This window comes from Trachypithecus francoisi, unplaced genomic scaffold, assembly GCF_009764315.1.
Source record: "Trachypithecus francoisi isolate TF-2019V2 unplaced genomic scaffold, Tfra_2.0 Contig00935, whole genome shotgun sequence".
Taxonomy (NCBI): Eukaryota; Metazoa; Chordata; class Mammalia; order Primates; family Cercopithecidae; genus Trachypithecus; species Trachypithecus francoisi.
Window position 1 is genome coordinate 3,861 of NW_022681009.1, and position 26,876 is coordinate 30,736.

Here is a 26,876-nt window from a genome sequence, read left to right on the forward strand (position 1 = left end):
TGAATTCAGAAATTCTGTCTCCCAGATTTGGAAGCAGCTACTGAGTGCCAAGTCTGCTATTTTTGTCCTGAGTGATAGTCTTATCAACTGTAGAGAAAGAGCCAAAATTCCAGACTCTTATCATGTAAGTGACTGACCTTCTATGAAAGATGCATGCACATCCTCAAAAGGTGTCTACAGTTATAGTGAGGGCATTGATTGAATAGAATGAAGTCCTGCAACTCAGAATACGGATGTGTGGGAGGACTCTGATGAAGCTGAGAATACTGAGTATGTAAACTCTGATGAAGCTTTTTGGCCAAAAGGAACAGCTTTCTCATCTCCAGAAGGGCCAATATTGTCTTTCTGATGCATGCTGTCATCAGTCCATCCAACTCAGTCTTAAGAGATAAACCCTGCACCGGATGAGGAAACAGATAGTGCCTTCCCTGAGGCAGTTGCCATTCAAGATACTATTGATTCTTCTCAGAAGCTATCCCAAACACCTCTGTTTTTTTCTATACATGGCTAGAATGCTGTGGTGGTGATGATATAGAGACTGTGATATAGAGAGCTGGTGTACTATACAGACACACACATTGCACACACACAAAAGTTCGAGTAACCTCATTTGTATGAACATCAATCTGGAGAACAGGCATGAGAACAGGCATGATAATAGATATTATGTCTATGGGATTATGTTAATGGAAGGAACATAGACCTTATCAGGCTGAATTTACTGATTAGGGCACATGAAGTAATGCCTTTGTGTTGAATGAGGCAGCTTAGGGAGTTACAAAAGGTAAAATTAAAGTTCTAGTAGTTAATTTTCTTAATTAGCTGAAATGTGGATTAAAAGATGGCCCTCTATGAGTGAGCTGGAAATGCCTGGCCTACATTAGCTAAATGGAGAGGAGGAGATACAAAAGCATAGGGAGATTGGGATGCTGAAGTAGACTCATCCTTTAGACTTACTCATCCAACCTGGTACGATCCAGAACACATACGCTCATCCAATGCCTTGTGATACAGATTTGGGAGGTCAGCACCTGCATTTTTGAATATCCCTATAATTGTTTTTCTCTGGAAACCACAGTAACTCAACTCCAAAATTTAAATACGATGAGAAAGGTTGGATCCCCATGTGATGGGGCCAAGGGGCAACATTCAACCATCCAAGGCAATGTTGGCACAACTAAGGGATAGTGGCAGTCAGAATAATGTGGCTTGTGTAGAGCTGTGTTGTTGATTATTTAATCATGTTGTTCCTGGAAGTAAAATTGATGGAAAACCTACTGCATTCATACTCACAATATACATACAGAAATCCCTGGGTCATAGGGAAAAAGACAATTCTGAATGATGAAAACAGTGAAGTACAGACCCCCCATCAATTTCCAGGCTAGAGCCAGATTAAAGACCCAGAACTCGCTGAATGAAAGGGAGGCTGGGTTCCCTTGACCAAGAAACCCACTACGTAAATGACGATTTATGCAGTGAATTTTTACACCGTCTTTCCCCAAGGAGACCAGGCTTTTTCCCAATATAACTGTGCATTAGGGAAAGGAAAATAATTAGACTTTTCAGAAACTACTGGGCTTTAGTTCAGTGTTGATGTGGGTTCCAGGGGACCGAAGGTGTCATTGTGGTCCTACAGTTAAAGTGCGAGCTCAGGGAGGTCAGGTAATTAATAGAGCTTTAGCTTAGTACACCAGATTTACAGAGTGTTCAGTGAGTCCCTGGAGTCATCCTGTGGTCATTTTCTCAGTGCTGAAATGATAGCTGGTATAGATAGACGTAGCAGCTGTCAGAATCCCACACTTCTATGACTTGCAGGGAGAGGACTGTGACAATAAGGAAGGTCAAATGAAAGGCACTAGAGCTGCCCCTACCTAGAAAAATAGTAAATAAGAAACAATATCAGAACCCTGAGAAGATTGCAATGATGGGTGCCACCATCAAAAATTTCAAAGATGCCAGGGTGGTAATTACCAGCACATCCTCATTCAACTCTCCCATTTAGCCTGTGCAGAAGACAGGTGGATCTTGGAGAATGACATTGGAGAATTATAACAAGCAAATTGTGAATCAACTTGCAGCTGGTGTACTAGTTGTGGTTTATTGTTTGAGCAAATTAGCACAGCTACTGGTATGTGGTATGCAGTCATTCACTTGGCCAATGGCCTTTTCTTTATTCCTGTCTATATGGACCACCAGAGGGAATCTGCCTTCAGCTGGAAAGGCCAGCAACATGCATTCATTATCCTTCCTCTGGGGTATAACAACACTCTGGTCTCCTGTCATAATCTTATTCAGAGAGACCTGGATTGTTTTCGCTTCCATAAGATGGCACATTGGTCCACCACATTTATAAAATTAGACTGATTTGATGAGTGAGCAAGAAGTAGCAAGCGTACTTTGAATTATTGGTGGGACATTTATGTAACAGAGGATGGGAAATACATCTAAAATTCAGACACCTTGTACCTCAGTAATGTTCCTGGGGGTCCAGTCTTTTGAATCCTGTCAAAATATCTTTTCCAGAGTAAAGAACAACTTGTTGTATGAGACCCTCTTCTAAGCAAGAAAGAGGCACAAAGCCAACCAGTCCTATTAGGATTTTGGGGGAAGCACATTTTTCATCTGAATATGTTCCCCTGGCCCACGTACTGAGTGACCCAAAGGACTGCTCGCTTTCAGGGGCATCCAGATTTGGAAAAGACTCTGCAACTACTGCAGACTCTGGTGCAAAGCCATCTACCTCTTGGGTCATGTGAACCAGCAGATTCAATGGTGCTTGAGGTTTCAGTGGCAGACAGGAATGCTGTTGGGAGACCAGAGCTACAGAACTCTGGCAGTGGTGTCCTGCTTATTAAATCTACCAGTCTTACCATGTTTCCCATTATCCTGAAGCAGCTGGATTAATAGAACGGTGAAATGGCTTTTTGAAGTTTCAATTGCAATGCCAAATATGTGACAATACTTGCTAGTGCTCCCACAGGTGAATCACAGCATAGGCCTTTAGGATGTTTAAGCAAGGCACTGTCATCTTCTGCAGATAACTCCTATTCCTTGGAGACACAGCTCTTGACCCATTGATGGGCTTAGCTAGAAACTGAACATTTGACTGTTAGTTCATCATGTCACCATGTGAACTACACTGTCCCGTCCAGCGGGATCCTTAACACAGACCTTGGAGGAGGGGGTGGGAATTTAGAGAGACAAGAGACACAAGAAATGGAGACAAGACAGTATCCTGACCAAGTCTCGTTTAATGGCGGTGGTGCAATGCCTTATATAGGCTGGCAGGGAAGAGGAAGTGTGGCAGAGCAGGCGGGGAGGAGAATAATGAGAGACATTACCAGGCACATGCTCAGTAGACTTAGTCTTTCCCGGGCGCGGGAAGTTATCTACGCGCGCCTGGGAAAAGTTCGCGCACGGGAAAAGTTGATCATGAAGAACCAGGAAGTGTGCCATCTTGTCTCTGCAATGAGGAGCTTAAGCAAGAGGCCGCGGCAATTTCCAGGCTCCACGGCTCCGGACAGGTCCTCCTTTTTTATATTATTAGTGACTAGAAGATAGTCCCTCAGGAACTGCGCCTGTCTTAGGTTGGAGTGACACATCTCTTCACTGGTACTCGTCATGGGATTAGGCAGTAGCTATGACGGCCCTCCTGTCTTAGGTTAGTGAGAGATGACACTCTCTTACCCATCATTGGCTGTCCAGTTCAGTGCACAGGGAAGGTAGTTTACAGCAAGCATAAATATGGACCACCGTGATCTTCTTGTTCAAGGCGATGATAATGGACCTGTACAGGTTTGGCTTGGATGGCCTTGATTTGTTGCTTAATGGATGTCATGAGCTTATTGAAGATTATAGGTCCCAAAGAGAGTGAGAGCAATAGGCAAAGCAGGGGGCCCAATAACGGTATACTATAGGGGAGGAGTTCATGGAACCCAGTCCAAAACGGGTTATCAGTCATTTCTTTTCGTCGTTTTTCTAGGTGTTCTTGTAGATGCTTGATTTTATCTCTGACGATCCCAAACTTGTTGGTGTAGAAACAGCACTTTTCCTGTAGAGCTAAGCAGATACTTCCCTGTTCGGCAGTTAATAAATCTAGGCCTCTTCTATTTTGGAGCACTACTTCTGCCAGGGAATCTACTTGATCTTGTAGATCCTGTATAGTACTTGAGATGGCCTGCATATCTGAGATCAACTGGCGAGATAATTTGGTGTATTGAGTAACAGAGACCCCTAGGCTTGAAACCCCAGTTGTTATGGCAGTAGTGATGCCTAATCCTACAAGTAAGGGGATAAATTGTGTTGCCCTTTTGGCTCTTCCCAAAAAGTGATCTATAGCTGGAATAGGTACAGGTTCATCTCCAGGAATAATGTCTATATCTGGCAGAAGAGTGGCTAAGACACAACGTCCTGTCCAGTTTACAGGCAAATAGGTATACGCTCTATTATTGCCACATATAAAAACTGAACTGTTTGGGGCACACAGCAATTGGGAAATATTTGTTGTGATGGAACAATTATTGAATTCAACGATTCCTACATCGATGTCATAGGTGTTATGAGGAAAGGGGAGTAGAAGCAAGAGGAGTTAGAAAATTCTAGGGGCTGCACTTGAAGGGGAGGAATTATGGTGCAGGAAGTATTGGATGTATAGTTTAAGTCATTGCTGGGTATGGCAAAAGGAACAGGATCTTCTAACGGTAAACATAGCCAGCAGTCATTGGCTAGACTAGAGTTGGAATTATTGAGCAGATTATGAGTAGCAGTGAGGAGGTCAAAAGTCTGGGCATCAATTTTTTCTTTCCCTCGGATTTTGGGCAGAGGCAAAGGGTGGTAGCGAATTTCTGGATATACAGATTTTTGCAACTCTTCAAGTTTTTTGTATACCCTAATTTCTTGGACCTTGTCTTGTGGTCCTCCTCCGTCAGAGATATGAAGAGGGGGGTGAATATTCCAGCAGACAGGCTCTCCTACAATTCCAGTACAGCCAGCTGATATAAGGTTATTGGTATTTCCTAAAACTTTAGGGACATTACTGGCCCCTATAGTGGGGTTTCTAGTTCTTGTTAAGATAGCAGTATAGTATGTCTTATTATCAGAGGTGCATTCTTGATAAGTGGTGTAGCAGGAGCTGTGCATAGTAGCCTTAAATGTGTCACAAGGGCAAGTTGTAACACCCCCTCCATCAGATATCCTAGGGGTTGACACACACCTCCATTTGAGGAGTCACTAGGCAGGTATGCTGTGTGAGCAGAGTAGGACACAGTTGAGAGGTACTTATTTGGAGGGGAGGTCACATATCCCCCATAGCAATCACAGGGCTTACCGTGCCATTGTTGTATATGCGTAAGGGCCTCACGCAGAACCTGGAATACTTGGCAAGTCATCACTAAGGTCCAGAGGGGCCTGTAGTTGGAGTTCATCTCTGTAATAGAAAGAAAAGGTACTCTCAGGGAGAGAGTTATTCCCTGGATTGGTTATTGTTAGGTACCTGTCTTACCAGTCGCTCTGGTAGCCATCTGGCTGCATCATGAGTTTGGGAAAAAACACAAACTGAGCCTCTTCCCCAGATTAACACTGGGTCTGGACCATGCCATGTGTTGTCTAATGGGTCTTACCACTTAAACATGGCAAATTGTTTTTTGGAATCAGAATGCCAAAATCGATCAGCTGCTGATTTGTTCAGATCATCTAAATTTAAAAAATTCAAAATAAAGAGTGTGTGATTAAGAATATTTCTAGGGATGCCCTTAGTAGGGTACCATTCTCCCTTTTTTATTTTGTCAATGGTGGTTTTTAAGGATAGGTGAGCTCTTTCAACTATTCCTTGTCCTTGAGGGTTATAGGGAATACCAGTAATGTGTTTTATTTGTAATTTAAGACAGAAGTCTTGGAAGGCTTTGGATGTATAGACAGGACCATTGTCTGTTTTTAGTTGTTTAGGCTTCCCAACTATGGAAAAACAGTGTAGTAAATGAGCTATGACATGTTTGGTAGCTTCTCCTATTTGTAAGGTGGCTAGTAGAAATCCACTAAATTTATCTATACATACATGGATGTATTTTAAGTTACCGAATTCTGAATAATGGGTGACATCCATTTGCCAGATCATGTTGGGAACTAGTCCTCTTGGGTTAATTCCTAAGTGAGGGACTGGTAGGTATGTTATACATGTCTGACATTGTTTAACTATTTGCCTTGCTTGTTCTCTAGTTATTTTAAACATCAGTCTTAGAGTTTGAGCATTAAGATGGTGTAAGGCATGAGTAGCCTGTGCTTGGGCTAGTTTTGTATTTGTAGCTATGGCTACCGTCTTGGTTGCCATATCAGCCAGTTGGTTGCCCTGGGATAGAGGTCCTGGTAATCCTGAATGAGCTCTAATGTGTCCAAGAAAGAAGGGTGTTGTTCTATTATGTATTAATTGTAGGCACTGTAAAAATAACTTGGCTATATGTGACACATGCTTAATTTGTGCTACTGTCTCAAGTAGAGGTATTGAGTGAACTAAGTATGCACTGTCGGCATAAATATTAAGGGCCTGATTAGGGAAGGCTGACAGCACTGCGATTAGGGCCTGTAATTCTACTAACTGAGCCAAGGTATGGCTGGTTTTGAATTTAACAGCGGTGTCAGCAAAGGTATATGCAGCAGTTCCTGTGGAAGACCCATCAGTGAATACTAATAAGGCATTTCTAAAGGTGTTTTACTGATGACATGAGGGAAGACAATAGCATATAGTTTACAAAATTGGATAAGCTTATTTGGCGGGTAATGGTTATCTAAGTTACGGGCATAAGAGGCACAAGCAATCGGCCACATTTCAGTGTTTTGCATTAGCCAATGGATTTGTGGCTTAGAATAAGGTTGTATGATCCTAGAGGGTTCAATTCCAAAATATTTTTTTGCTATTGTCTCTCCCTAGAATAATTGAATCGCTATGGCATCATAATAGGGCAGTAATACCTTTTTGGGTGATGAAGGCAAGTGGACCCACATAATAGGGTTATTTTGCCAGAATAAATCAGTAGGTGTTAGCGTTGTGTTAAATATTAAAAGGGTTAATGGCTGTGAATAGTCTATGTTAGTAACAAATTGTTCAGCAATGGCTGCCTCTACTTTATTAAGTGATAAAAGAGCTTCTTTTGATAACGACCTAAGGGACTTAGGGTTGGGGTCACCTCTCAGGGTGTCGAATAAAGGTTTTAAGTCTCCCGTGGTGAGTTTTAAGTATGGCCAGAGTCAATTTATGTCTCCAAGGAGCTTTTGGAAATCATTGAGGGTTTGTAACTTATCTTTACGGATAACTGCCTTCTGATTAGTAATTTTAGGTCCATTTATTTGAAAAACTAAATATGTATAAGGGTCTTGTAGTTGTATTTTTTCTGGAGCTATTTGTAACCCTGCTGTGGTTAGTTCTTGTCTGAGTTGAGCAAAACACTGTAAAACTTGTTCTCCCATTTTTTCTGCTATGAGGATATCATCCAAGTAATGTATAATGTATATTTGTTTCCATGTCTCTCTAACTGAGTGTATGGCTGTAGCCACATATTTTTGACACAAGGTGGAACTGTTGGCCATACCTTGAGGTAACACTTTCCATTGGTGTCACTTCATTCGTTCTTTAAAATGTATAGATGGTAAGCTAAAGGCGAATCATTTTTGGTCAGTAGGATGAAGGGGAATTGTAAAAAAGCAATCTTTAAGGTCTATGATAATTTTAAAATATCCTTGAGGGATTGCTACCGGAGAGGGTAGTCCGGGCTGCAAGGCACTCATGAGGATGATAGTAGCGTTTACTGCCCTTAAATCTTGTAAGAGTCTCCACTTACTGGACCATTTTCTGATAACAAATATGGGTGTATTCCAGGGAGAGTTACTCTCTGCAATATGCCCTGCCATTAGCTGTTCCTGCACTAACTGTTGGCCGCAATTAGCTTTTCATTAACTAAAGGCCATTGATCAACCCAAACAGGCTCATCCGACTTCCATGTTATGGGTCAGAGCACTTTTGGGGCAGGCACGTCAATGGCCGAAGCTAAAAATTTCCAAACCCCTTTGTGTTAGATTGTCTTAAGGCTGGGATAGGCTGTGAATACCATTTTCCCTTTTTCCCAGTCCTTTTCCGGGGCTATAACCTTGGGCTAGCATTGTGCAGTAACTATATCGTTAAGGCTGCACATCATAATTTTCATCTGGGAGAGTAGGTCTCGGCCCCAAAGATTAACAGGCAATTGAGGGATTACAAATGGTTTAATGAGACCTGAGTTATTTTCTTTATCTTTCCAGGTGAGGTATTTAGAGCTTTGTCTGGGATTACTGCTTTGCCCAATTCCTCTTAAGTTAGTTAAAGTCTCTGTGGTAGGCCAGTGAGAGGGCCAGTCCTCTTGTTTGATGATGGTTACATCAGCCCCTGTATCTATTAACCCTGTAAACAACATGCCATCTAGCCACAAGGTCAGGGAGGGCTTTTGATTAGTAATTGGCTGTACCCAATATATGTCTGAAGATCCAAAACTCCCGTTCCTCTGTTAGGATGTTGGACTTTATTAGTATTTTAACCAAAGGCAATAAGATTAACTGTGCTATTCTATCCCCTTGAGGAACAGTAATGATACTGTTAACAGCCCTGGCCATAATTTTAATTTCTTCATTATAATCGTTATTGATTACTCCTGGAAAGACTTGTAGACCTTTCATGGTGACACTGCTTCTTCCCAGGATTAATCCAAAGGTATCAGGAGGCAAAGGCCCATATATTCCAGTGCCTAAAGCTTGTGCTCCCAACTCAAGCATTAATACTGTGTGGGAGGTGGAACAGAGGTCCAGTCCTGGGCTTCCTGGGGTTGCTCTACTAAGCTGTGAAATGGATTGTTGTTGGTTGGTACAAAACTGACCACCCCATAAGCTTGTTTCGGGGCCTGGGGCTGGCCCCTCATCCCGTTTCCCTGTTGGATGGTAAAGGATTTCCCTGACTGTCAGTTTTAGATTTACATTCATTAGCCAATGTTTTCCTCTTTTACACCTGGGCAAAGGCCTGGAACCATTGCTTCGGAGTTTTTATTTGAATCTCAGCAGCAATCTTTTGCAAAATATCCCCTTTGCCACATTTAAAACACCCTCCTTTTTCTTTGTTCTTATTATTAAGGAAGTCTTTTATGGTTTGTCCACTGAAAGCTGCGGCCATTGCTAAACCCTGTTGATAGGAGGGCCCAATGTCTGAACAGAGACGGATATATCCAGTTAAGTCTGTTTTCTTCCTATAAGGTTGGATTGCCGCTTGACAAGCTGGATTGGCATTTTCATAAGCCAATTGTTTAACATAATCTACACCTGCCTCAGCATTACCAAAAATCCTTCCTGCGGTTGTTATGAGCCTATGTACAAAATCTGCCAATGGCTCATCAGGTCCCTGCTTGACTCCAGTGAGCGAAGCTCCTGGGTCTCCTTTAACAGGGAGTTTCCTCCAGGCTTTTGTAGCGGCCGCCTGGATTTGTGAAAATAGTCCAGGGTCGTATTGCATCTGAGCATCAGTGTCGGTATAATTACCGGAGCCAGTTAACATACCAAAGTCCCAACCGTTTCCTGCCTGTTGGTTTCTTTTGGCTGTATCTCTGCAATTTTCAAAAAACTCCAGTTTCCAAATCAAATGATGTCCCCCTGAGAGGACTGCTCTGACTAGTGTGTTCCAATCTGTTGGAGTAAGCCAGTTATCGGCCACAGACTCTACTATAGCAAGTGTGTATGGAGCGGTAGCTCCATATTGAGAAACAGCAGTTTTTAATTCTTTTATGACAGTGAAATCAAATCCATTATGATGCCTCCAGGCCTGACCCTGTCCATCTACAGTTTCAGTTACCGGGAAGATATCTTTAGGGGAGGATTCTTCCCTGTCTCAGCTAGTAGAAAATCTTCCTTTTGGGACATGTTGTCCGGGCCTCTGAGGTGGGCGAGGGAAGACTCCCATATTCTCTGAATTAGTTACACTCTCATTTCCTGTTTTTAATTTTTGCAGCCTAATGATTAGTGACTGATGTAACTCTTCTAGCTTAATTTGCTCTTCAAGCTGAGCGATTTTTTCTTTGAGTTCCTCTTTTGGATTGACTACCGCCATTACGTTGGGTGCAGAAGTGCCACGTGTCCCATTGTAGGGAGGCGGACGCGGAAAAAAAGGGAGGCCAGTTAGGATTATGATATCTAGCTGCCTCTTCCTCTAAGTCATCCCAATTTACATCTGAAAGGTCAGGATTGTCATTACTTTTATCTTTTTCTGAGGTTTGCAGAATTGGGTATTTTGGGGGCCCTTCTCGCTTAGCATCACTTTGTCTTTTACAGAAGGAGCCTTGGCCCCCTCGTCATCACTTTCAAGAGAAATAAGATCTACTTCTTTGTCTTGCAGGGGGCTCCTGAGGTCGGTCTGAGAGCTGACCTTTAAAATCTCCTCAGTCTGGGCGACCACAGCCATTACTTGTGGATCGGCCTCCTATATATCTATTAATCCTTTTAAATTCCAGTAAGAAAAGGCGGTTACAGGAATTTTTTCTGGCCAAAAGGTATTATAGTAATCTTGAAAGGCGTCTCCCACCCTCCGCCATTTTTTATATCAATGGTTCCTTCCTGTGGGAACCAAGGGCAGGTATCTTTCACAAAATCAAAAAAATCTAAATAAGTCACCACTTTTAATCTTTACTCCCTGTGTCTTTAAAGCCTCTTTTAATTGTCCTACGTAGATTTGATGCTGGCTTAATTCTTGTCCCATTTCGGGCGCATAACTTACCTCAACTCTGACGTAGCAGGCTCCGGCGACAGTCAGGGGATTTTCTTTCACTTTAGTCACCGGCCTTTCTATGCGCCCTCTTCCTCACGTAGTTCCCTCGTATCCAAGCCCAGTCCAAGGCGTTTGGGGGCCACGTGTCCTGTCCAGCGGGATCCTTAACACAGACCTTGGAGGAGGGGGTGGGAATTTAGAGAGACAAGAGACACAAGAAAAGGAGAGAAGACAGTATCCTGATCAAGTCTTGTTTAATGGCGGCGGTGCAATGCCTTATAAAGGCTGGCAGGGAAGAGGAAGTGCAGCAGAGCAGGGGGGGAGGAGAATAATGAGAGACTTCACCAGGCGCACGCTCGGTAGACTTAGTCTTTCCCGGGCGTGGGAAGTTATCTACGCGCGCCCGGGAAAAGTTCGCGCGTGCGGGAAAAGTTCATGATGAAGAACCAGGAAGTGCGCCATCTTGTCTCCGCAATGCGGAGCTTAAGCAACAGAGGCCGCGGCAATTTCCGGGCCTCACGGCTCCGGACACTACATTGTCTATCATGACCTTGGTGCTTTCTGAAACATTGAGTCATAAAGTAGGTTGTGGACAGCAGCATTTCATCATCAAATGGATGTGGTATACACATGACCAGGCTTGAGCAGTTGCTAAGGCACAACTATGTTACATGAGAAAGTAGCTCAAATATCCACGATCTCTACTCCAGCCACCCCACCTTCTATCCTTCAGCCTGTACCAATGACCTCATGGGAAGATCCCTATGATCAGTTGACAGAGGAACAGAAGACAGAGTGCTTTTTCACAGATCGTTCTGCACAATATGCAGCCACTACCCTAAATAGGACAGCTGAAGCACTAGAGCACCTTTCTAGGACACCCCTAGAGGACGGTAGTGAGGAGAAATCTTCCCAGTGGGCAGAATTTTGAATAGTGAACTTGGTTGCACACATTGTGTTGCAGGAAAAATGGCCAGATTTCCGACTCTATACTGATTCTTGATCCAAAGTCAATGGTTTGGCTGGATGTCAGACACTTATGAGATGCATGAATAGAATATTGATGACAAAGAAATTTGGGAAAGAGGTAGGTGGACAGAGTTTTGTGAGTGGTCAAAAGCTGTGAAAACCTTTGTATTCCATCTGAGTGCTCACCAGCGAGAGACCTCAGTGGATAAATGGTTCAATAATCAAGCGGATAGAAACATCTGTTCAGGGGATACCCTCTGTCTCTTTCCTCACCCACCCCTCTTATTGTCCGATGGGTCCATGAACAAGTGGCCACGTGACAGGAATTGAGATTACACATGTGCTCAGCAACATAGACTTCCACTCACACAGGCTCACCTAGCTATGGATGGCCACTGCTGAGTGTACAGTTTGCCAGCAGCAGAGATGAAAACTGAGCCCTCAGTGTGACCCAGCTTCTCAGGGTGATCAGCCATCTATCTGGTGACAGATTAATTATATTGCACCTCTTTCATCAGGTAATGTCAGAGACTTGTCCACACGGGAATAGACACCTAATATGAAAATCAGTTTCCCCATTCTGCACGCAATGCTTCTGCCAAGACTCACCTTCACAGACTCACAAAATGCCTTTTTCACCATTATGGTATTCAACACAGTGCACTCATACTGCAAATGAAGTGCAGCCATGGGCTCCCACTCATTAAATCTACCGGTCTTACGGTTTTCTCATTTCCCTGAAACAGCTAAACTAATAGAAATGTGAAGTGACCTTTTATGTTATAATTGCAATGCCAAGTATGTGACAATACTTTGCAGGGCTGTGGTAAAGTTCTCCAGAAGACCACGTATTCTCTGAATCAGCATCCAGTATATAATCATTGTTTCTTCCATAGCCAAATTCATGGGTCCAGGAATCAAGCGATGAAAATAGAATTTCACCAGTCACTATCACTCCTGGTGTTCCACTAGCAACATTTTTCTTTCTTTCTTTCTTCTTTTTCTTCTTTCTTTCTTTCTCTCTCTCTCTCTTTCTTTCTCCTTTTTTAATGATATTATGCTCTGCTGGCCTAGGGAGGACTTAGTTCCCTGGGGGAAAATGCTGCCTCTGGAAGAAACAATAATGATTTCATTAAACTAGAATTCAAGATTGCCACCTGGAGGCTTTGGTCTGCTTCTGCTTTCATCAACATTCTAAGAAGGCAGTTACAGTGTTGACTGGGGTGATTGACCTGACCTATCAAGATAAAATCATCCTACTGCTCTGCAATAGAGGGAAGGAAGAGTAAGCATGGAATACAGGAGATGCATTAGGACGTGTCTTAGAATTACCATGACATATGATTAAGGTCAAGGGGAAACTACAACAGCCCTATCCTGAGAGGACTACAGTTGGATGAGACTATTCAGATAGTAAGGTTTGGGTCACTCTCCAAGATAACAACAACAACGACAACAAAACAATAAAAAACATAACCTGCTGAAGTGTTAGCCTCCATACCTGCTCAAAACACGTGACCAGCTGCAGAAATGAGGACATTAATTGTCTTAAGTATTTCCTCCTTCTTCTGTGAAAAAAAAAAAAAAAAGTTTGTGCACGTATACACATGTATAAGAAAATATCTTTTTGTTTTCCTTTATCATGTTACATAAGATTTAATGAGTTATTATCAACATTTGTGTATTGTAAACTGTGAAATAGTGTTTGGATTGGGATTGTAAAAAGATAATTTTATTATATTAGGAATCATTATGACCTCACTTTTCTCTGTATTTGAAGAGTATGTATTATAGCAGGAGATGTACATTGATTCAAGTTGACAAGGGGTGGACTTCTGATGGTTAATATTGAGTGTCTATTTCATTGGATTGAGGATACAGAGTATTATTTCCGGATATGATTCTTGTGTGTTTCCCAAAAAAAGATTAACATTTGAATGTACGGGAAGATCTACATTAATCTGTTGGGTAGAACTAATAAGTTTCTAGCAAATATGAAGCAGACAGAAACACATCAAAAAATAAGATGGGCCTAGCTTCCAAAGCATGTATCTCTCTCCTATGCTGGATACTTCTTCCTGTCCGACACTAGACTCCAAGTTCTTCAGTTTTGGGACTCCAACTTGCTCTCCTTGTTCTTCAATTTGTAAGCAGCCTGCTTTGATCATATACATAAGTACTTATAACCTCCCCTACGTAAACACACCACACACACACATATATATATATATATATACGCAGACACACACAATATATTTGTATATATAAGAATATATAAAGGGATGACAAATTAAACAGTTTGTAAGTGTTCTCCAACAGCATTCTTTGAATAAATATGAAACTGTAACTTTCCTTTAATAAGTCAGCTGTTTTTACGGTGATTTTGTAAAGTAATTCCATACAAAAATTCCTGATATATATGTGCATATATATACACATACACACACACACATATATACACACACATACAAACACATATACATACACATACATATGCATATGTGTTTCAGTGTTCCAAATGCATGTCGGTAAAATATACACTTTCAAAGTATTCATTTTTCTATTTACTTACTGCCAGGTCTCTAGAACCTATATCAGTTGGAGTTACTTAATATATGGTTACAATTAGTAAGTACTCTTCATTTCTTTAAAAACAAAGGGTGTATTATATCTTCTTAGAAAATGACAATTTAAATTTCACAAAGATTTAGTAAATACTGATTCTGTAATCACTTTAAAATGTAGCCATTAAAATCAGGTTTAAATTTAAGTAATCTATAAAGCTTAACTACCTCAATGAAAAAGCTTTTACAAGTAATGATAGTAACAGTAATATTAAAACTGCCAGCATTTCGAAAAATCAGGAGGTCAGTCACAGACTTCAATAAATCTTCCTCTTTCACTACAAGCTTGACTTGAACAACTTTCTTTCTACAAAGAAAGCCAGCTTCTCTACACAACTTCATATCTGCCAGTGCCTTGATTTCACACTCTCCATATTGTTCCAAGATTGTGTCTAAAGAGCAGAGCTCTCCCTTAGTATATTAAGCAAAAAACAAACAAACAAAAACTTGTCTTTTCATTGTAGGGATTGAATGACATTTTATTAACCTTGAAAAAAAGCTAGCCCTGTACGAGTAGGAAGAGTTCTGCCTTGTGGAGAAGGCTAGCATCAAGAAGAGTTCACAGGTCAGGGGCTAAGTGGGAAGTGAAGAAGCAGTGTATATGTGGATAGTCACCATGTTGTTGCTATTTGCAAAAGTTCCGACACAAAGTTTGGATTCAAACAAAAACAATTGTACCTTGTAGAAATTCACTTCCTTTTGGATTCATATTAACATTTTCAGATATTTTTCCTATTACATTAATTTCCTCAATCATTGGTGTTTTTTTTCTCTTATCTACTATGCATTTTTTAAATGTATTATTTTATTATGTTGGAATAAGGTAGAGCACAGAGAATTATGATCAAATATGCCCCAACTATGCAAACTTCTATCAAATACTTTTTAATCACTAGAAGATACTTGAGCATTAGTTCTAGAAAACAATTTTAGCAAAATCGAAAATCCTCTAACCCTGGCTTTAACTCCAAGAGCTGAGGAGTGCAGGCGTGGCTCCCGACTGGTTGGCAGCTCCGCCTGCAGTTCCAGTGCAGGATCCACTGGGTGAAGCCAGCTGGGCTCCTGAATTGGATGGGGACTTGGAGAACTTTTACATCTAGCAGGAAGATCCTGTGTGCACCAATCAGCACTCTGTATCTAGCTAACCTAGTGGGGACTTGGAAAAGCTTTCCGTCTAGCCTCTGTGTCTACCTCAAGGATTGTAAATGCACCCATCATCAATCTGTGTCTAACACAAGCTTTGTAAATACACCAATCAGTACTCTGAGTCTCATTAACTCTGGGTTTAGCTAACTAGCATTCTGTGACTCTGTCTAGCTGAAGGATTGTAAAAACACCAATCAGCACTCAGTCAAAATGGACCAATCAGCTCTCGGTAAAATAGACCAATCAGCAGGATGTGGGTTGGGGTCAGATAAGGAAATAAAAGCAAACTGCCCCAGTCAGCCAGCAGCAACCCGCTGGGGTCATCTTCCACCCTGTGGAAGCATTGTTCTTTCCTTCTTTGCAGTAAGTCTTGCTGCTGCTCACTCTTTGGGTCCACGCTGCTTTTATGAACTGTAACACTCAACTGCAAAGGTCTGTAGCTTCACTCCTGAAGCCAATGAGATCGCGAACCCACTGGAAAGAAGTAACAACTCCAGATGCGCTGCCTTTAAGAGCTGTAACACTCACCATGAATGTCTGCAGCTTCACTCCTGACAGCAAGACCATAAACCCACCAGAAGGAAGAAGCTCCAGACCCATCTGAACGTCTAAAGGAACAAACTCTGGACACACAATATTTAAGAACTGTAACACTCACTGAGAGGGTTTCCAGTTCCATTCTTGAAGTCAGTGAGACCAAGAACCCAGCAATTTTGGACACAAGCTCTTTCTCAAAAAGGCACACACAGGTGTAAGTGTACTCTTCAACGAAGGATTCACTTTTGTGACTTCTATGCAAGTCATACTTAAGGTGCGTAGACAAATTAACCAAAGCGAAATGATTGTAGACTCAGGGAAAGTGCTGCAATGTACCACAGAGCACTGTATACCTGTCTCTTCAATTATACAATAGGTGCAGTGGCAGGATTAGTATGAGGCAAATATTATAGATAACTGGAGTCTAACTGAAGTTTTATACCTTCCAAAAAAGTTTGTATGATAAACCAAAACTAAAATTTCTCAATTCTCTAGCACAGATCAATAGCAGCTACTTATGCTTTATTAACCACAACTGTGGGATGCTGCCTTGCAAATAATTCTGAAACAGTTTACAAGAGCCATGGTGAACTAAAAGGACCCTGTCTTCCAAATCTCAGGAGGAATTGTGCACTGATGGCTGCTTCCGCTTTATGGAGGTCCCGACAGAGGTAAATAGTCACTTTTTAATTCTCCAAACATTATGCAGGCTCGTTGTCCTTCTGCGCAACTGTCAGAAGATTTAAAAAGCCAGAACAAGTTTTCCTTATTATTCCTTTTCTCTTAAGAGGTTAGACATTTGTGGACAAAAACATTGAAAACTAAACACATAAACACACGAATATAACACACACGCACATAACACACTACGAAGCGGCCCTATTACACATACTGGAAGTTGAAAGGATGGGACAAAGAATCACGAAGACTATTCAGAACCAATAGTGTTAAATAATATCAAGCTCAATAAACTCCAATTAGGAGAAAAATCAAAGAAACAAATGCAAATTATATGATAATTACACTCTTTAAGAAAAAGAGAAAATCATGGAAGCAGCAAGAGAAGTGGCTACTCGTTTTCAAAGAACCCTCAAAAATAATCAGCGGATATCTGAACACTCAGAGGACAGAAAGCAATAGATAAACATATTCCAAATGCTGTAAGAAAAAACATTTGAACAGAAACCTTACGTTCAAAAAGCTGTCCATCATGAGTGAAGGAAAAATTATAACATTTCCAGATAAAAGCTGGTATATTTTCCCAGTAGACTACTTTTGAAAAATGCCGTATGGGTACTTCATGGGAAAATGAACAGACACTAAAAAGCAGTATGAATGAATATATATTAAGATAAATAAATGAGCAATTAGAGAACGTGAAAAATAACAATGTACACCTCCACAATTTATTTCCCCTGTAATTTAAAACACTAGTATACATCATAAAAATACTATCACTAACTTGTGTTTTTGACGTACAATTCATAAAGGTAAGATTTTGAGAACTCAATAAGTGAAATAATGAGGGTGAAGCTCTACAGGTGTAAGGGATTTGTATGTTATTGAAGGTAAGCTACCATATCTCTAAAAGGAGAATGACTTTAGAATATTCAATGTAATCATATTAGCAATCACGATTAAAGAAACCAAAAGAAAAGGAAAAAAGGGTAACGGGCAGGTAAAAGCTTTCTGTACTACACCAGAGAGTAGGAGCTGTGGATTTAGCTACACTCACCTCAGGCTACTGAGCCAGCTATAATGTACCATGAGACAAAGCCCAAGCTGTCTCACCAAGGAGTAAGCGTGGAAAGCCTAAGGCCACACAGCATAGCTGCTATTTCACACAATTTTGACTACACCAGTGGTGACAAACTGGAATAGACTCATCCGTACGAAGAATGTAGTGAAGCACTGGAGGCCGAAACAAATGACTATGTGGAGATACAACTGAAACAATTTGAGGCAGCAACTGCTCCAATCCTGTGTCTTTTTTCATGGCTTCCCAGGAGTTTGAGGTTGAAATTATTGTGGACAAAAGACAGGATAAAAGTGGGAAGACAGAGGTCAAGCACAGTGGCTCATGCCTGTAACACCAGCAATTTGAAAGACAGAGGCGTACAGATCACGCGTTCAGGAGAGCCAGACAATCCTGGCTAATACAGCGAAAACCCGTTTCTACTAAAAATACATAAAATTAGCTGAGTGTGGTGACAGGCACATGTAATCTCAGCTACTCGGCAGCCTGAGGCAGGAGAATCACATCAATTCTGGAGATGGAGGCTGCAGTGAGGCAGATTGCTCAGCTGTGCCCCTGGACTCCTGTCCAGTGATAGAGCAACACTTTGTTTAAAAAAAGAAAAGAAAACTAAAAGAAAAAAAGAAGAAAAGGTCAGGCGCGGTGGCTCAGCACTTCGGGAGGTCAAGGAGGGTGGATCACGGGGTCAGTAGATCAAGACCATCCTGACTAACACGGTGAAGCAAGATACAAAAAATTAGCTGGGCGGTGGTGGCAGACGCACCGTAGTCCCAGTGACTCCAGAGGCTGAGGCAGGAGAATGGCATGAACTCAGGAGTCAGAGCTTGCAGTGAGCCAAGATTGTGCCACTGCACTCTAGCCTGGGAGACAGAGCAAGACTCCCTCTCAAAAGAAAAAAGTATTTAGTATTGGAAAGGTTAGGAGAAACAGGATGATACCTGGGAACCAGAGCAGCACAAGTGAAAAAGGTATATATGACTTTAGCAAACAACAGACTGAAAAACAGAAAAGAAAGAAAAAAAAATGGCATGGACCAGAAAAACCAGAACTTTTTCAAACAATGCCAGAAGAGGAAATTTTTAGATCTACCAACCCCAAGTTTTCTAAGAATACTCCTATAATTCTAGTTACTGGCAAACACCACAAATTCAAAAGCAGCCAATTATGGGAAACTCAGTGTCACCTCTATCCAACCCAAACATATGGAGCTAGGAAATCCAAATATCAAGAAAGACACTTGCCCTCACAGCCCCTTAACAAGAAGAAAACAGTGAGTGGCATTCAGGAACTCAAGTAACTGTACCCTATTGAGACAGATCAACAGGATACAGTGGTCTTCAAGGAGGCAGAAGGGAATCTCATCAGGATTTTATCAGACCCCAGGACAGGACAGTGTGGAATAGAGAAAAAGACCCAGTTTCACCCACTATTTTCCCAGATGACTGACTCAGACTGAGAACCAGACTTCCATGACTTCCATGACTGCAGACTCAGGTACCAAAACAGGTATAGTGGTGTTAATGGGCCCATTAGCAGCCAACGGAAAAATAGACGTTCATACGTTAGTTCCAAGAGTGAAAAGTGGGCAGAGAAATGTTACTGATGATGCCAGAGTTCAGCCTCTTATCAAGAGGATATACTTCACCATAAGGCTAACAGAAAGTGCCACCACAAACAGAGATGTTGTAGTGGGGGAAAAGGACGGATTCACCCAGATATTGCTATCAACTTGATCAACAGGAAATAAATGCTCTGAATACAGAAGCAATTAAGAAATGGTGAATGCTTTGAATAGGGCTGCTGTGGATGACAGCAATCTCATGATGTTCAGTGCAGCAGGAACTGTCTTTTGCTGTAGTCTTTATTTTGGTACTTTGTGAAGGACTTAAGAAATGACAGAAACAGAACAAGCCTTGAAATGTTGGACACCATCAAGAACTTCATGAATATTTTCAGTCAACTTAAAAAGCCTTTTGTTTTACCAGTCAGTGGCACATCCTTTGGAATAGGTGTATTCACACTGCCTCATTGTGCTTTCATGTGACCTAATGAAAAGGCTTGGTTTCAAATCCCTTACATGACTTTTGGACAGAGTTCAGATGGCTGCTCTATGGTTACATTTCCCAAGCAGATTGGTGAAGCGTCTGCCAATGAAATGTTAATTGCTGGGTGAAAGCTGACAGGAGAGGAGGCATGTGTCACAGGTTTGGTCTCTAAGGTTTCTTTGCAAATTTCACCCCATAGGTTATGATGCAAATGAAGAACTCTGCCTCATGTAATCGAGTTGTGCTGGAGAGCCCAAATATAAAAGTAGACTGGTGAGCAATAAACTGCTTCAGGAAAATCTAAATTCTATCTATGTATTCTACTACATATAAGACCAGAATCTCTGTGGATGATGGCACATTTGTACAATGTCATAGTGGGCATGGGAGCTGGGAGAGGCCAGGCAATGGGAACAGTCACTTCGGGGTCATTATTAGAAAAATGGCTTCCCAGGTCTCAGAAAGCTGAAGGATGCCTGAGTCTGCATCTGTGATGGGGCAGCTGCCACTGCTCCTGAGTAAGTGCGGCTCCTGTTCACTGAACTTGGGTGTGAGTGTGGTTTCTGCCTTATCTCAGTTTCCAGCGGTTTCACAGAGTGCACAGCCCTGGCTTCACCTCCCTCATTGCACCTGGTATCTTTGAAGCAGACTCTCTAAATGGGCTGCTGCTGCCATTATTTGCAGCACCTATGTCATTTTGGAATGATGCAGAGTGAACCCTACAGTCCCTATCCTCAAATAATGCCTTTGTGTTTTCACTGACAAACCCCAGCATGTAGCTCTGAATCATCATTATCATATTAAAAGACAGCATTTGGAGATTGCAAAGATTTTTGGAGTTCTATGGCAGAAAGCAGACATGTCAAACATCTTTTACAACCTTACAGCTACGAAAAAGAGACCCCTTGTACTAGAGCGTTCAAATGTTCAATTCTAAGAATTAAAACAATATATTCCTCTATTAGAAACCTTTATTTTAAAAGAAGAAAGTACAGATTGAACATGACTAATATAAAAATTTCAAATGTACTCTAAAGTGAACCTTCATTCCATATCCAAAGTGGAAAACTCTACAGAAAAGCCCTTAACACAATCTTTATTTCATCTACAAAATAAACAAAATTACCTTCATGAAAATGTGAGAGAAAAAACAATCAGGAATCTAGAAGTGGTTCTTGATTAACATTTTTATACAGAGGAACAGCCTGAAAACTCAGGCTGCAGACACTGATTTAAAAAAAAAAAAATTTGAATAGGAGGATATCCTAAAGGTGTAACCACAGCTACACTAATAAGAAAACAAGGTAGAACATGAAAATGCTTCTGCCATTTTTTCCTAAAACATAATCATGCCTACAGAGATAAGAGAACAAGGCCAACAGAATAAGTGCCTCTATCATTCACATAATAAGCAGACTTCAAGAAAATACACACCCCTCGCATTGTGGGCATGATACCCAGTAGGCTCCAGTGGGCTCTGATGAAATAATTTTCTTTTCTGTTTTGGACATGCTTTGAATGCAAGAAAAGCATTTGTGAATTATCCCTTCAGCTTCTGCTTTACCCCAGCCCAGCGATCCAGATAAAGCTTTTACTTTAGCCTCTCATTTTTCCCAGCCCAGGTTCTGAATCTAGCTGAAGTAGTGCTTTCTTAAAGGCAACTCACAGAGGCCTCGAAACATTTCATTCTTTCCAGTTCATAAAAAGTAATGACCCAGCTTTATAGTTGGAAACCCTTGCAAATCCCCTCTTTACTGTGGAGAGTTTTCTTCTTTTGCTTATTACCTTTCCTTCCTACTTGAAATTTGCATCATCCAACCTCCTTAATTATCGGGGTCATGAGACAAAACTTCAGCCTGTGATTGGTCCTAGGTCAAGGTCTCAGGTCAAGCTGTCATGTCAGCTCCTTCTTGGTCCAGGGCCAAGTTGCAATGCTGAGCTTAGTAGCTTCTATAAATCATCAGTTCATTTCCAGATTAATCTAAGTCCAAAGTTCAGGACCAACCCAAAAAATGCTTACTCCACGACCACTAAGTACATTTCTTTACTTCTCTGTCTTTAGAAACCGTAAGCCTCAGTCTCAGAGTAGGTAAACCACTCGTATTCCACCTCCACAGTGCAGACATTTGTATTTTGATTTATAAAATTTTGCTTCAAACGATTTGCATCCATCTCCTTAATTTTCTTGGCCATGAGACAAAGAGCTCTGTGTGCCTCACAATTAGAGATTGCTATATTGTGGTGCACTAATGAGACCGCAATGAGTGAAGTCTAGGAATTGAAATCTGGGATGCATCAGCCTTGCGAGAACAACTGACAATCTGTGATATGTACCCTTGGGAGCAGTCAAACACATAGTGGTCATCAACAAAGGCTGGGAAGGTTCAAGGTAGCTTTACACAGCCTAGAAATCTGAGAGACACCATGAAGCAGCCATACTTATGCATTTGGGGCTTTCAAAGGGAGAGACATACAATCAAGGAGACTATTTAACAAATAATAATAAAGAACACAACAATTTAAGTCAGCAAATAAACACCGAATATATTCAACAAATGCCAAATAAGAGAAACTCAAAGAAACAATCTCAAACTTACCTGATAATTAACTGTCTAAAACATACACAAAGAGAATTTTGAGGATTTTCAAAGGAAACAAGGGAATCAGCTAGTCATGCAAAAGGGACCCCCAAAATAACCAGTAGATGTCTTATCTGAATAAACACTGAATAACCAGTGGATTTCTTATCCAAAAACTAAGATGGTAGAAAGCTGTAGACAAATATATTCCAAGTGAAGTCAGGAAAAAAGCTGTCAAACCTAAATATTATGATCAAACAAATTGTTCATCCAATGTGAAGGACAAATTGTGACATTCCCAGATAAAAATGGACACCTTTCACCAGTAGACTACCCTTTAATAAATGTTTTATGCAGTACTTCAGGGTAGAATGAACACACACTCAAAAGTATTATGGATAAGCAAAGATTAAGGTAAAGACAAAGGCATGAAAAATATAAATGATAAAAAATTAACAATGTGCACCTCCATAATTTGTTCCCAACATAAGTTAAAACAATAATATATTTAACAAAAAAACCACTAATTTATGTTTTTGAAATACAATGCATGATTTTGAGAACATAGTAAGTGAAATAATGGAGTTAAGTTACACAGGAATAAGGTTCTTTATGTTACTGAATGTAAGCTAGTGTAACATTAAAAATGGTATAACATTATAATGATCAATATAATCATCATCGCAACCACAATTAAACAAAGAACCACAAAAGAGCATCAGGCAGGAAGAAAGTTTTCTGTACTACACCAGACAGTAGGAGCTGTCGGCTTAGTTATTCTTATGGGAGGATACTGAGCTAGCTATCATGCACCATGAGACAAAGTCCAAGCTGTGCCCCTGGAGACTAAGGGTGGAGAGCCTAAGGAACATAGCATAGCTGCTATTTCACATAATTTTCATAAACAAGTGATGATGCAGTAGAAGTGGCTCATCCATACGCACAACCAGGCAAATCACTGGAAGCTATGTGGAGACACAACTGAAACAAAGATGGCACAGTAACTACTCCAATCTTGAGTCTTTCCTCATATCTTGCCAGGAGCTTGAGGTTGAAACTATTGTTGACAAAAGACAAGACAAAAATGAGAACATAATCTATTTGTTTCATGGAAAGGTTGTGACAAACAGGATGACACTTGGGAGCCAGAGCAGCACCTCAGGGGCTGTGAAAAATGTATACATTATTTTAATAGAGGACAGATTGAAAAACAGAAAAAACTGGCATGTACCAGAACAAGTAGAATGTTTTCAAACAATACCAGAAGAGGAACTTCCAGATCTACCAACGTGAACTATTCTAAGAGCTCTCCTAGAACACTCATGACTGTCAAACACCACAGATCCAAACCCAGTGTGTTATTTGCTGCCAGTAAGAACGTCAAGAGAAAGGCAGATTCACTTCTCTCTCACACAAAGAATATAGATCTAGTAAATTCAACTATCAAAACACTTGTTTGCAACAAGAAAACTGAGTGGCTTTCAGGTACTTCAGAAAGTGGACCCTATTACCGTAGATCAGCAGGACATGGTGGACTTCAAGGTGACAGAAGGGAAACCTGTCAGGGACCCTTTGTCAGGTCCCCAGTGCAGAACACATTGGAATAGAGAACAGGACCCTGATACACCCACTAATGTCTCAGATATCTGCCTCAGTTACGGCTTCCATGGACACAGGTGCAGCTACCCAAAAAGCTATAGTGATATTAATAGACCCATTAGCAGCCATTGCAACAACAGACACACACACACCAGTTCCAAGAGGGAAAGGAAGCCCAACAAATGTTACGGATGATGACAGAGCGTAATCTTTTTGCAAGAAGATGTACTTTTCCATCAAGCTAACAGAAAGTGCCAGCACATACAGACACATTGTAGTGAAGAAAGAGGATGAATTCACCCAGATATTGCTATCAACTAGATCGACAGACAAAAAACGCACTGAATACAGAAGCAATTAAAGAAAGGCTTAATGCTCTGCATAGGGCTGCTGCAGATGACAGCAAACTTGTGCGGTTCAGTGCAGTTGGAAGTGTCTTATGTTGTGGTCTTGATTTTGGGTACTTTGTGAAACATTTAAGGAATGACAGAAAGTGAGCAAGGCTTGAAATGGTGGACACCTTCAAGAACGTTATGAATACTTTTATTCAATTTAAAAAGCCTATTGTTGTGTCAGTCCATGGCCCTGCCATCGGACTAGGTGAATCCATACTGCCCCTTTGTGATGTTGTGTGGGCTAAAGAAAAGGATTTGTTCCAAACCCCTTATACGAGTTTTGGACAGTCCAGATGGCTGTTCTACTGTTACATTTCTGAAAATGATGGGTGACACATCTGCCAATGAAATGTTAATGACTGGGCCAAAAGTGACAGCACTGGAGGCGTGTGCCAAAAGCCTGGTCTCTCAGGTGTTTTGACTGGAACTTTCTCCCAAGAGGTTATGGATCAAATTAAGGAACTTTCCTCATATAACCTAGTTGTGCTGGAAGAATGTAAGGCCCTTGTTCACTGTGATATTAAGATGGAGCTGAAAAAGGCCAATGAAGAGAGTGTGAGGTGCTGAGGAAGATCTGGGGCTCAACCCAAGGGATAAAATCCATGTTAAAGTAGGTTGAATATAAGATTGATGAGTTTTCATTGTCAGTCAATCTGCACAGGACACAAGAACTAAGCTAAACGAAATACATCATGAGTTGCAAGATGCCCTACTCCATCTTCATACTGCAAAACATTTTCATCCATTGTGAAATCTTGGAAAGAGAATTGGAAATGTCCAAGGTATGTATTTAAATTATCATGGCATTTTAAAGCACTATATCTTTAAAATAATTAATAAAACATTTTTTGCCCAAGTGTGATTATTTTATGCACACGTAAGTCCAAATATAAAGCAGACTGGTGGATACTAGACTGTTCCTGCAAGCTCTCAATTGTATCTATGGCTACTACTATATTTCAGACCAGAATTGTGTTTTATTAGATGTGGATGACAGAGAATTCTGTAATGATTTTTATTTTTCTTATTTTGATATACTACAATACAGAGTCTACTGGGTTATGAGGCAGCCTCAGCTTCACTCCCACAAAAAAAGACACAGAACTCTCAGTGATGGTGTGCTTGACATTATAGTGGCACAAATACTTCAGAGACACAGAATTATAAATTAAAAGACTTTTCCTTTAGAATATTTCTGACACAAACTCACTGACGATCATTCTCCTAAATTCAACACATGATTAGAATTTTGATGAGATATAACTTGATTTTCTTTTCTTTTATAAATATCTAGTTCTTGCCCAGGTAACAGAAGCAAACTTTACCTCTCCAAAGTAATACTTGTTACACCCTAGTAGTGAACTATAGAATCATTTTGGTTAAAATATCCATGTTCTGATGTTTGTAATGTGCAGATTTAGGTTACTTTAGACTATGTTATAGTTAATAAGTTAAAATTATGGACACATTAGTAAAGGACAAAACTTTTTTCAAAATGAAGAAAAGACTCCTACACTCTGCATGTCATTAAAAATTGTCAGTGTCTGTTTTTATGTGCCCAAAATTTTCTGGAACACTCTACTTGTCCAGTTACCTGGAGACTCTCTGAATCATGTTCTGTTGGATTTTATGGAGGCTACGTTTCATAGGCATAATTCAATAATCCACTGGCCACTGGTGATGAATGTCACCTTTGTCATAGGATCTCTAGGGTGATGCTTCACCAGCCAAGAAACTCTGTATATGATGGCACATTTCCAGAAGTTTCTCTTGAGTCTGCTTGTCTAAATTTACACACTCACCTCGCAGGCAGACTGTACTCAGCTCAAACTATGGGTGCAGGTGACAGCTTCCTGCACATGTTTAGGTGAATTGGGCATACCACAAGCTTTCCCTTCTGCAGGCATGGAAGAATGCAGTGGCATCCAGGAAAGTAGAAATGACAGAAACTGCAGAGATACAAATATATTGTCACAGCACTGGCTTAGAAAAGGTTTAGATCTGGGCTCTTTTAAAGGCCGAAGTCCTGCTTTCATTTTTCTTTCTTGCTCTAATTATCTATGGGATCAGTGTGGCTTAAATTAGGGTTTTCAAAGGGCTCTGTCTCTTTTGCTACTTGAAATCAGGATCTTGTCTTTTCTTCACTCTTCTCTCTTGACTGCTTTTTATTTATTATGACAGGCTATATTAAGAAATGTGGTTTGGCGCAACATCTTACTGTTGCCCGAAGGGCTGTTTCTCAGAAGCAGTAAGGTTGTGGCTTAGGAATAACACAACACCTTGTAATGTAAGACCAAAAACACGAGTGAGAATTAGAAAGGCTCTATGTATGTATTGATGTATCAGAAACTTCCCCAGGTCTTATTTATTTCTTTAAGGTACTGTAATGAAAAGGAAACTTGCACTTTACTGGCACCTCATTCACTGGGCATTTCCTACAGGGGTAGTAATGAACTTG

At 40.8% G+C, this 26,876-nt stretch overlaps 1 pseudogene; it reads left to right on the plus strand.

Annotated features, from left to right (window-relative positions):
* Positions 1 to 18,860: 18,860 nt before the first annotated feature.
* LOC117089957 lies at positions 18,861 to 25,098 on the plus strand (annotated as a pseudogene).
* The last annotated feature ends 1,778 nt before the right edge of the window (positions 25,099 to 26,876 follow it).